This window comes from Rissa tridactyla, chromosome 2 (assembly GCF_028500815.1).
Source record: "Rissa tridactyla isolate bRisTri1 chromosome 2, bRisTri1.patW.cur.20221130, whole genome shotgun sequence".
Taxonomy (NCBI): domain Eukaryota; kingdom Metazoa; phylum Chordata; class Aves; order Charadriiformes; family Laridae; genus Rissa; species Rissa tridactyla.
In genome coordinates this window covers 16,183,542-16,193,121 of record NC_071467.1, presented here as the reverse complement: position 1 = coordinate 16,193,121, position 9,580 = coordinate 16,183,542, and positions in this window count along the sequence as shown.

Sequence of the window (9,580 nt, the reverse complement as noted above, 5' to 3'; positions counted from 1 at the left end):
GATTGATGGGACACGCCGCAACCCCAACAGCTTTCTGTGATTTAAAACAAAACAAACCACAAAAAAACCCTCCAACGACCACACAGAATTTCAGAAGCGTGCATTTTTGGAGCCACGTTTCCACCCCGTGATGTCCTGGCCTTCCCTGGGGCTGGTTTCAGCAGAGGGAGGAGGGCTGGGTAAGGTCCCTCCCCAGTCACCAAGCAGCAGGTCCCCATCCCTGTCCCTCAGGGCCAGGGCTCCAACCTGTTAATATGCCTGCTTAATCCTTCACATGTATTATGCAGAGGTGAGGTGAGAGCAAAGGAACTGTACACCGTAAATGTTGGTCTCCAGGGCCATATTCTGGTGTGGTATAACAACTACCCAAGCCAAGCTGTAAATGAGGGAGGCCAAGTGCTGGGAGCAAACTGGTTGCAGTAGCGCTGCGTTTTGCATCAGCAGTCTTGAGTAAAATTAATCCACGTGGAGCTCTGTTACAATGCGGCAGTATGGCTTCTCCTACCCATATTTCTTTTATCGAAAAGGAGGTCGGGTACCCGCAGGTCCCTGCAGCGAGCAGCGCTGGTGTGTGCCGTGAAACCACGCCAGGTCTATGCAGGCTGCTTCAGTTAATGCAAGGGAGGGACTGGATTTAGCAGCAGACGAAGTCTGACTTGAGCTGCGGCATCCCCACTGATTGTGCAGTTAGTTTAAGCTCTAACAAATTTTGTCCATCTCCTACTGGCAAAAATCATTATCAGGTGATGTTTTGATTTTAAGGTGACTGGGCTGTTAAGAAAAGCTCAATCCTACCCAGCAGATACAGTGAGAAAAATGTTGAGATTACAAGAAGTCACTAATGCTAAATCAAATCATTCTGGTAATCACCTTACTTTAATAGATGAGCTTATCTCAGTACTTGTAAGCTAGGCAGAGACCAGCTAGGGTGAGAAAATACTGTCCAGGTGCAGAAAAGAGGTTTGATTAGAGTGAAAGTAGGTGATGAAGGAACTCCTGTGCTAGCGCTGCTTCCCAGGTTTCAGTCCCTCAGACCAAGCAAATGCCCTGGGACATCAGGGGCAGTTCAAGCTGAGATGTCGAGGAGTTTGGCACAGGGCACACGCTGCATCAGGGGCTTTTCAGGCAGCAAAGTCCTGTACAATGCATGGTGAGGGCCCTGTGAGTAACTCTGAACATGCCATGGGGGGCTTGCTAAGGCTCCTCTTCCAGCACACACCTGAAGCATGGTGGCCAGAGGCAGCTCTTATTAGAAGACTCTTGGCATAAGAAGGTTGGCCTCTATGCTGCTGGTGTTCATAAATGGAACCCTCCACCAGGCGATATTGTGCCTGCTTTTTTCATGTATTCTATTCTGTATTTGCTTGGTGCTTTTTTTTTTGAACAATCTACTCCATATAAAACATAGGAAGGAGCTAACACTGACCCTTTGAAAGTCATGTTTCTTCTTCCACTATGTCAGTGAATGCTGAATCTCCAATACATCTCTCTGCTCTTAAATTTCCCTTCAACAACATTCTCAGAAATTGAAATGTCCATAGCATTGTCATATTTAAAAAATAATTTAAATTCAATTCAAAGCAATTATTCAAAGAAAAGTTCTAATAAAAAAGTTATACACTCCATTTAAACATTAATAATATTCAATACATTAAAATACTGCCAATGGTTTATACTCTGTCATAAAAAAGGAGAGTCAAGTAGCATCTCTTTTTACCATCACTTTCATAAATCTACATCAGAGAAAAGCACATTCCTAGTCCAATTAAATGTGTGTAATTAAATATTTACATGCAATTCATGGCTTTGGGTTATAGAATTGTTAAGAGTTAAATCCAAAACTGGGATTGTATTTCCAGTACATATATTTTATTAATTGTGCCTACAAATACTATGTACTTTCAGAAAGCTGCTTTCAAAAGTTAGGACGGGAAAATGAAGAACACAGAACTTTGTAAAAAGCAAAATCAGGACTATTTGGTCCTTAAAATTTAGAGCTATAGCTTGCTTGCCCTGATTATGATACATATGATAAACTCTCAGAAATTTGTGTTAAAGTTGCCAGCAGGTCAAGGGACGTGAGTCTAACCCTCTACTCAGGGCTGGTGAGGCCGCACCTGGAGTAAGTATCGTGTCCAGTGCTGGGCTCCCCAGTGCAAGAGAGACACAGACGTACTGGAAAGCCCAACGAAGGGCAACGAAGATGATTGTGGGACTGGAGCATTTCTCTTATGAGGAAACGCTGACAGAGCTGGGACTGTTCAGCCTGGAGAAGAGAAAGGTCAGGGGGATCTTACCAATGTATATAAATACCTGAAGGGAGGGTGCAAAGAGGAAGGAGCCAGGCTCTTTTCTGTGATATCCAGTGACAGGACCAGGGGCGATGGGCACAAACTGGAACATGGGAGGTTCCCTCTGAACATGTAGAAACGCTTTTTCACTGTGAGGGTAACCAAGAAGTGGCACAGGTTGCCCAGGGAGGTCATGGAGTCTCCCATCTTGGAGAAACATCTAAAAAACACCTGGACATGACTCTGCGCAGCCAGCTGTAGCTGGCCCTGTTTGAGTAGAGGGGTTGGACCAGATGACCTCCAGAGGTCCCTCCAGCCTCAACCATCCTGTGATTCTATGAAAGGGACGGGAGCTGAATCAGTCACTCCTGTGTTCCCAAAGTACAAAAATAAATGAGCTTTCTCTGTTCTTCTTACAGCCATGTGCTAATCTCTTGTGTTCCTTCTCACTGACGAAAGTGGTGGTCAGTTCAGGCACCTGTCATGCGTTCATGTACTTACAGCCTTTCAGGCTATAGTCGTTGTTTCACATGTCACCCACATCAAGCCCACTTGCAGGGAGACATTTCAAGATAACAGGGATGGCACGGTTAGAGCCCATCAGTCCAGCAGCACATCTTTTCCCAAGGAGCAATTTATAAGGAACTATCTTCATGTTCGTCTTTCCTGACTTGGAATACTGAGCGCTACAGACACCTTATTCTTCTAACACTTTCAAAATGTCTTAAAAAATGTAAATAGATTCTCCTACCACATTTAATTCCATTTAGCAGATCCACAAAGGACAGTCAGTAGCACTGACCTAAAGACGTTTAGTTACCCAGCCCAGGCTCCCACTAGATGAGTTCGAGAAGCAGCTGGTAACACTTACACAGACCAGACACCCAGCAAAGGTTTGAAGGAAACCTTGGGGGTTGCCGAGATCAGCGTGTTAATCACAGGACAGTAATGTAGATCATGAACTGCGGGTTCAGTTCGTGGTTCTTGAGGACCTTGCTCTGATTTTTACGGAGAGACACGTAGTGCATTTGGGGTGCTAAGTTAGCAATTTAGCGATGTGGGCTAATTTCTGTTGGAATGTATGGTACTGAGTGAACTCCTTCCAATGGAGCAATGACGGAGCCGACTTCTGCATTATTCTGCACTGGCCCTCTGGGAACCAGCCAGGAGTGGGGTGGGCTGGCAAAGCCCAGCAGGTCAGGACAGAAGGAAGGGGATCAGGGTCAGGAACCTCAGGGAAGTGCACTTTGCACGGGAGCCACACGGAACCAGAGGAGCAAATTCTTTAAAACCAAGAAGGTTTCCCCTCTGCCCCCAATTTGACTCTTTATTTTCCCTGGTCAAAGGGTGATTTCTGCAGTGAAAATTCACTCAGAGTTCCGAATCTTTTCCTGCCGGTGTGCTTGCTGTACCTGGTATTGGTAAGTTGTTTCAGGAGGGACGAGCCATGGTCAGTGCAGATGGGATGCCCAGTGATATTTTCAGTAGATATCCATTAAGTTCTGCCAATCACCGTGTGTATAGATACGTTCTATATATAAATACAATACTTATATATATTGTATTTTTATATATATATATTGTATTTTCATATATATGTATTTAAAATGGATATATAGAAAACATATTTAGAAAATGTATATAATATGTATAAATATAATATATATATATTTTAGAATCTCACAATTTGCCCAGAGTAGGGGTTTTTCACAGGCACGGCACAAATCTTGCTCAGTTGCTTTTCCCTACTGCTATACGTAAACATAAAGAGCATGCTAAAAAAAAGCATCTAAAATATTAGTTTAAGCTCTGGCGAAGTTATTGACTTTTTCCCCCCGTACTTCTCAGAAACAGCTGAACTGGCTGTACCGAAACCTAAAAATCAAAACAAAAACATAACCGGTTAGAGTAAAGAAGAAAAATGTAGTCTAAACGGTTGTATTTGGCAAAATAGAAGCCACTGAAAACAAGAACTTAATGGGAAAACATTAGTCAGCTAGAATTATCAGGATCACCTATCATGATCCACTCATCATTTAATAGGGTTAAAATGGAAATTGGTGTTGACTGTAATGAAATCACATTGTGGTTTCAGTTTGTGCTTATAGGAAACATCTGGGAATGCTGGAATACATTCCTACTTTATGTCTCTTAACTCTTGTACCTCATCCCTGAGGTTTCTGAGACTCTCATAGTAGTCGGCAACTTCAATCCTTGCAACAGAATTCCCGCATACGCCTAAATCAACCTGAATTTACTAAGAAATTAAAGGCATGCAATAATCCCTAGGAAACGTCCAGCATTTTCTGCGACATTTACTTATCTTTTAAGAGCTTTGCCTGGTAGGCAAGATGTGGTGGTTATTGCTAATAAGAAAGCATTAAAGAAAATAGAAAATTAGGGGAAAATTACTTGTTTGGGAACAAAACTTTCATAGAGGTCGAAGAATTCACCTTGGAAGGATTTACAGCTTGCTGGGTGGGCTAGAGCTGCTTTAACAAAAATGGTATCATCATTTAAATGTAAACTCTTTCTCTAAACGGTGGCTATGCAAACATTTAAATTAGACTAGCCTTCATATAAGTAGAGAAGCAGACTTCGGGATCTGCATGTTTGTGTCTCTCTCTGACTGCAGATGTTGCATATTTGGAAGGTATATGCAGTTAAATCTTACACTCCAGGACATATAAAATGAGGATAAAGGGAGCAATCCTGCAAGACGCTGGGCATCGTGTCCCTGTTCATTGCCACGCTAAACCGGCTGCCTGTGGTTGTACCCTGGTGGGTCTCGTGTGACATGTTTATAGCTAGAAAGCGCATTTAAGTGACTTGCTGGGCTTGGTTCAGAGATCAACACTTTACAAGATTAAGTTTGCATTAATTCACACACTTGCATTTGATGGTATATGTCAGCTTTCCAGTTGCTCACTTTTTGATCCTAATTAATTTTACTTCCTTTTCAAATTATTTAGGTAGCTAATAAATACCCATCCAGTGGCTGCTTCTCCAGTGAAGGATTATTTTGGCTGCCCTGTAGCTAGCAAGAAGGCTATATCACTCGAAAACCGTATGAGAAGTGTCTATTTTTCTGATGAGTTTTATGGAAATTACCTTTATGTTTCTACCCAAATGTATCTATCCATCCTTAAAGAGTCAGGCTGTAATTTAGTTTGATAGTTATCTTCTGCTAATAAAAATCTTTCCCTCCGTGTCTTTAGCTGGAGGTGCACTCCTCGAGACGACAGCCTGCCAGGACTCCGCTGGATTTAAACACAGAAACGCGGAGACTTGAGGAATGAAAATGAACTGTCAGCAGCTTTTGTATCCAAAGCGCTGAACTTTGCCGGGAGCCCAGAATAATAAACTGTGTTTCAAGACATAGACCCTGCGGATGAATTACACGTTCCATAAACGGTTCTGACAACAACGTTATGGATAAGCTGCGCGAGCTTCTTGATGCAATTTGGTAGCAGAACACACGGCATTGTTTGAAAATTACAGAAATATTTTAGCGTGGGTGTAGGGGAAAGTGATGTTTATATTAGAGTTTGCAGTTTCACTTGTCTGTTGGGGAGAAGAGTTTGCTTTTTTTAAAAAGTGTCCAAGAAGTATGCATATATAAGAAAGGGGCTTTGCCTCATTCGCAAGCGGTTCTTCATACGTATAATTTCATACAACTTCTAGTTCTTTGAATGTTTCACTGGGGTATGTGTCACTTCAGGTGTTCATTAGTTTAAATGTTCTTTACGTTCTTTCCTGAAAATTAGAATTTTTAACTGTGCCTTGGATTTAATGCTTTGTCATTTGCTTTTTTTTTTTTTTTGAAGAAAAACAAACTACATTAGTACCATGCAGCGTTTTAACTTTCATTCCTAGATTCAAATAGCTAAAGGACCTGAGGATGATTCATAAATGCAGAACTCTCTAGGCAATAAAAATCAGTGCATATAAAATGTATGTAACTCTAAAATTTAACATTTAGCCATAAAAACTAATGTCTACAGGCAGAGAAGAAGCTGACTTATTAACCCTTTTACTGCATGCAGAGATTTTTAAGAGGTTTATGGAATGGGCAAATTTTGTATTCATTTTGGTAAATGTGCCGAGGAAAGACCATGTTGCAATCTCCAGGAATACAATTTATTAGGAACTCTGTATTGACTTCTCAGGTATTTCTCATCGAGGACAACAAGGACAGGCAGGCAGGTTGGCGCTTGGAGTTCATGCTCCCACGCTTCTGGGATTCTTTTGCAGGTCTCCAGGCTTTTGTAGAGGTCCACGAAAGCCGCACCATTGTCCAGCAATGGCAGCGCTGGGCTGCTAGAGACCATTACTTCCTATCAGCCAGAGCTGTGAGCTGCCTGGGTTTGCCTTGCCTTGCCTGCCTTCCCCTCTGCGGGGGTGGCTGATGGAAGCAGAGAAGCCAAAACAATCCGTATTCTGCAACGGTCACACTTCTGCGCTACCTCTCTAAACGAACGTGAGTGTTGTCTCAGCCTGGCAACGGTACGCTCAACTGCAGTTTTGATGGGATAAGCTAACAAGCAATTTACTGAAATGGGTACACATTCAAGGCCCAATTTGTTTCTGACTGATGGCAACAGTAGTCCACCATTGGCTTTGAAGAAAGCTGGATGAGTATTACTCAGTGACCGTAATATTGCAGCTCCTCCTATAGGTTGCAATTAAAGTACTAGAAGTATTGCACAGGTCTCTGTAATTGTTTTACTGTGTAACACAGCTTTTGGCTTTGCAAAAGGTTTCACCTTAAGATAAACTGGAAGGCGTATCAGTGTATCTATCTTCCATAATTAAAAACTGGCTGTTGACCCTTACTTTGTACGAAAACCGGCATTAAAAAGAAGAGCAGGGAAAACGTGTTTCTTTATATAGGGGAAACTTAAAAAATGTAATCCAAATGGTTGACAACCTAGAATGACAGGCTCTTTAGAAATGCAGTTATCATGATAGTAAAAATGCTGACTATTGGATGGCAAAATTAATATAATAAAGAAAACCTAAGGTTGTAGTCTGTATGGTTGGACTTGGGTGTCTTCAGTGAGGACGGGACTGATGTAAGATCCATCCTTAGGTTAAGCATTTTAGTACGTCAGAGGATGATAGTTTTCTGAATTTTCACTAGGGAATTTGAAATGGGGTATTCATCCCGGTCTCAGATTTTAGTGAATAGGCTTTAAGAGGTGTTGAAGTCAACACTACAGACTACGGTCTCACTGTGGTGTGGCTGGTTAGATTCACCGTAACAGCATTTGGGTGAGATGCTATTGCCCTTTGCTACCCAAGTACGATGTTTTCTGTAGAAGGGAAAATACTTACAACTTAGATCAGACATCTTTAAAACTACTGTATACGTACTTTGCCAAATACTGTAGTGTTACATCCCTTTAATACTTCTACATCTTAAATACCACATTCTCATTAGTAAAGGATGCTATGTAAAGAAGATCTACATATGTAAAATATATGCAAAAGTACGTATAAAATATGTAAAAAACCTGAAAAACAGTATGTTCTAAGCATGCAGGGATGCTGATCATCAGTTATGTGCACATTGTAAATTGCATTTGTGCATTTGTGCATTTGTGCATGTTGCATTGAATGATCACATTGCATTTAATGTGCACATTGCATTTAATGATCAGTGACTTTTGCTATCATTTACTTTAAATAGACTCATATATTTCCCAAAAGCAATCTAATTAGCCTGCAAAATAAATACCAATTCATCTTTTATTTTCATTGCTCGTCTTGCCCTCTGCATAAGTGGTAATGCCATGGTTTTCAGGATGATCAGTCCTACACACACAGTATCAAAGTAGCCTAAAAGTAATTAACAACAAGTGCTTCAGCTTTCAGAGTTCAATAACACTATTTTTTCTGCCCTTGTGCATTATCTACTTGGCAGTTAACCTTACCACTACTCCTCTTTCTTCCAAAATGTGTCCTGTTTGTTCAAAAAGGAATAGGGGAAGCCCAGTACGATGTGGCTCCTGTGCTGGCTGTGGGTCAGCTGCTTGCCCAGCTCTGCCAGAGCATCTCCCGAGCTGCTGAGCTGCAGGTGGCTCAGCCACCCTGTCCTGGTGAAGGAACCTCCTCCTGCTCTTCCTCTCTCTCTCTTTACAGGGTTCCCTCAGCCCATCTGGGTTTTCTTCAGTCCTGGCAGTTCTGCCTTTGAGGGATGTGACTGCCGACATGCACCAAGTGACCATCCTGTTTCTGAACGTTATTAATTCTTAACGGCAGGAGTTCTCTGCAGATAAGGGTCTGAACCACCCAGTCCACGCTGGCTGGCTAGCAAGAATTTACCTTCCCCTGGAGGAAAGCTGGTTTCAATCGGAACAACCTCATGTTGAGAGACTTTAGCACTGTTTAGGTGCCCCAAGTCTGCCCGGCCTCTTCTGGCAGCCACCCCCGGCCCCATCACAGCAGAGGACCGCATCTAGGTGGGACGTCTCTGACGGGGCTTGCTTCCAGCCTAGCTCAAACCTGTCCCAAAGTACGAACTGAAGTATTATCTGAAAGCACAGTTGTGCCCAGATCAGGGCTTTTGCTGGTGTTGCGAGGTGTGATTTGTGTGTGCTCGTAGCCAGTACAGCTATGCTCGTAAAGCTTCGTAGCGGAGACCTGGCCAGAATCCTTCAAATCCTCCCTTGCAGCCTTGGCAAAACAATCCTTGTAACTTTGTTGGAGCCAAGACAGCTCTACTCTTCCCAATTAATAGTGCAGAAGTTGTTCTCTCAGTGACCAAAAAGTTGCCCGTGAGGGATTGGCTTATCTCTCCAGTCACTGCTTCACATCCTCATGAAATATTACCCTGGCCCGTCTGTCTGTGCTACTGGGTGCCAACATCTGTCCTCTGCTTTTGAGAACGCAAATGAAATTCCGTGCACAGACCTCTCCTGGTGCATTAAAAGCTTTGGTTGCCTGTGTCCACAGGGCTAACTTGTATGTGTGTGTAGCCCTGGGCTCACTGGCCGTACACCCCACATCTCCAAGCCGAAGCAGTGCTGAAGTGCTGCCTTCCTGGTGTCGCCTTGACATTTCCTCGGCTGATGTTATGTTAGCATAAGGCTTTTATTTGCCCAGGGTGATGCTTCATTTTGTCCATATGTAGAGGTGATAAAGTACTTGAATACACTAGAGGACATTTTCCTAACACCATGTGGTGCGTTTATGGTGTGTTGACATTTTTTAGAGAGAAAGAGCAGCTGAAAGAACATCAGAGCATTGCAGAGATACGTATGGGTGTTGGGTTGGTGACAAAGAAA